Genomic DNA, 3,101 nt, shown 5'->3' with positions numbered 1-3,101 from the left:
GAATCAATTGATTTTTATAAATATATATTAATATATATATAGATATAGATATAGATATAGATATAATACATACATATATATATATATATATATATATATATATATATATATAGAGAGAGAGAGAGAGAGAGAGAGAGAGAGAGAGAGAGAATTGATAGGAGATGATTGAGAGGGAGAAGGATTCACATCAGTCAAATAACATGCTATAGGTTGTGCAGGGTTGATATAGGTTGTGGCTCGGGTACAAAGTTCGAACACTTCACAAATCATTGATTGGCATCAAACTTTGCAGGATTAAGGTCAGGGTAAATTTTGTTTTAGGTTGCCTCTCTCCATCTCTTTTCTGGCTTGCATCTCTTCTCTATGTCTCTCATTCACAACTACTCAACATCTTTTTTCTTTTAATTTTTAGATATGTTGAGGCATACAACTTGACATGACTTGCTATTTCTTGGTAAACCATTAATTTACAAGGAACATATTATCATAATAATACATTTCAAATATTTCAGATGGCTTTTGTGCAATCCACACTACTTGGATTTGGAGGATTTAGTAAAGAAGTTATTGTGGATAAGAAGAAAAAAGGTAAAAGGTCAAGTAAAGAAATTAACGAAGAAATTATTGCTAATGATTTTACTGTAAGCAGCGAAGAGATTGATGAAAAAGAGGCTATGCGTAGAAAAAGAGCTAGGTTATCGTGGTGTGAAAATTGGAGAAGTGAATTTCATTGGCTGGAATTTGATAGAGAGAAAGCACGCATGTATTGTAAGGTTTGCATGGAGGATCCTAATTGCAAAAGTGAGTTTGCAACAATAGGTGCACAAAACATACAACATAGTGCCCTAAGTACACATGCACGCTCTCGCACACATAGATTATCATTGATTCGTTCTATGTCAAGAGGAAGTCTTGAAGTAGGATTGAGCAAACAAAATGAAACACATGACGAAGAGATTACTAATCTATTTCGTACTCCCTATTTTCTTGCTAAAAATGATATCCCATTAAACAAGTTTGTGTCAACGTTAGAGTTTCTGCGAGAATGCAAAACTCCCAATGTACCCGAACATATGTACAACAATGATAAGAGTTGTGCAACTTTTGTTCAATATATTGGAAAAGCATTGTCACATAATATAGTAGAAGGATTAAAAAATTCTCCTTGTTTTGGGATCATGATAGATGAATCTACAGATATATCTATCGATGAGCACATGATAGTATATGCATCTTATCTAGAGAATCATTGTCCACGTCCATCTTTTTTTGGACTTGTAGATGTTATTGGGGATCGTACTGCCGAGGGCTTGTATAATTCCTTAATAACATTGATCTTAGAAAATGGATTGGACTTAAGAAAGTTGGTTGGATTTGGATCTGATGGTGCATCCGTAATGATAGGAAAGAGATCCCGGGTGTCTACTAGATTAAAGGAGTCTTGTCCTTTCATGACCATTGACATCTATGCATTGTGTGGCTCATCGCACAAATCTTTGTGCATCTAAAAGCATAGAAAAGTTTCCATTTGCAAAAGCTATAGATTCCACAGTTAATGAAGTCGCAACTCTTTTTAGAAAGAGTGTCATCCGCAAAGAGAAATTAAAAGAATTACAAGAAGAATTTGAATGCTCAATAATTCAATTGGATAAAATTCATTCAATTAGATGGTTGAGTAGATCAATGGTTTTAGCAAAGTTTTGTGACTCACTAGAGCCTCTTCTTGAGTTCTTTGAGAGTGAGAATCTCGTAGTCTTTAGCAAATTATCTTCTCTAGAACTCATTTATGCATTACATTTCTTAGCAGATCTATATCAACATTTGACAAAGTTAAGTAAAATATTTCAAAAGTCATATGTTAATATTACTAGTATTCCTGGCATTGTGAATGCTGAGATTTGTGCATTGGAAATAGAGTTTGTGTCAGAACCGGATATTGACATGAATGCAAGAAAGGAAGATACAAGGGGTTTTCCTATTATTCCTGATTATGGACCAGATAAGGGTTTTCTCCATGGTTTACGATCTTCAATAAAAGGTGACCATTTTCGTAGCAAAAAATTATCTCGCTCTTCTGATGGCTCTAATATTGAATTGGTTATTAGCTTTCAAAAAGCATTCACATTAAGTGTTATTAAAGATTTGAAAGAGAGATTTGTGGATAACTCTACCTTGGCTTGTTTTAAAATACTCTCTCCATCTTGCTATCCTCTTGGAAAGCTACTTAAGAATTTTGGAGTTGATGAATTAGACAGGTTGATATCATTTTATGGAGAAAGCAAACTTGCAAATGGTGAGTTAATGGAGAAATTTGTAGATCCAATATCTCTTCGAAGAGAATACCTTACATTCAAGATTCAAGCCACTAATGATTGGAAAGGGTGGAATTTGCGAGACACTTGGTCTTACATAAGTAACAATATCACTCTACAAGAAAAGTATGAAGGGTTGCTAAAGCTTGCGCAAGTTGCATTAGTCCAATGCTCTAGTACTGCAATTTGTGAGCGTGGCTTTAGTATACAGAATATTATCAAATCAAAGTTGAGGAATAGATTGACGACAAAGAGTACAACTTCCTTAATGCGAGTATCCATCGAAGGTCCTCCAATGTCAGAGTTCGACTTTAGCTCAGCAATAGAGCTTTGGAGGCTTGATGCCATTATGACAAGACATGCTTTTACAAATGAAGACTAAAAGGTATTTCTAAAAACTTTAGAGGTTAAATATATTATTAATGCCTTCATAGCAAAGTACTAACGTATAATACAATCTTCTTTTCATTAGGAGATGGAGGAGCATGAAGGATTTGGGAGCTTGTGAGTAAAATAATTTCAACTAGTCTTAGCTTCTTTTAGGACGCAATGCAATATTTGTAGTGCATTTATGCACAAGCATGGATGATATTCTTGTGAAAGCAAAATTCTATTTTCTTTAATGATAAATATCATTTTACTCATGAATTTGGCAATCAACAATTTAGTAAATTCTATTGATGTCACCAATCATTTCGTTGCGAGAGTGTTTTAAAGTCGTTTTTAAGTACATTCTCTTGATACTCGAGTTATTTTGTCGCAAGAGTTTTTTAAAGTGTGTAAAATTCT

At 33.8% G+C, this 3,101-nt stretch overlaps 1 long non-coding RNA gene across 1 annotated transcript; it reads left to right on the top strand.

The window, feature by feature from the left end:
- The first annotated feature begins 247 nt into the window (after positions 1-247).
- Positions 248-2,637, top strand: LOC147618785 (uncharacterized). Its single transcript, XR_015262050.1, has 3 exons — positions 248-299; positions 1,916-2,038; positions 2,256-2,637. It is a non-coding gene; the product is annotated as an uncharacterized LOC147618785 (long non-coding RNA).
- Positions 2,638-3,101: the final 464 nt, after the last annotated feature.

The sequence above is a fragment of the Cibotium barometz genome, chromosome 34, assembly GCF_041138505.1.
Source record: "Cibotium barometz isolate CiBa-2024 chromosome 34, ASM4113850v1, whole genome shotgun sequence".
Taxonomy (NCBI): Eukaryota; Viridiplantae; Streptophyta; class Polypodiopsida; order Cyatheales; family Cibotiaceae; genus Cibotium; species Cibotium barometz.
This window is presented reverse-complemented; position numbering and strand designations above follow the sequence as displayed.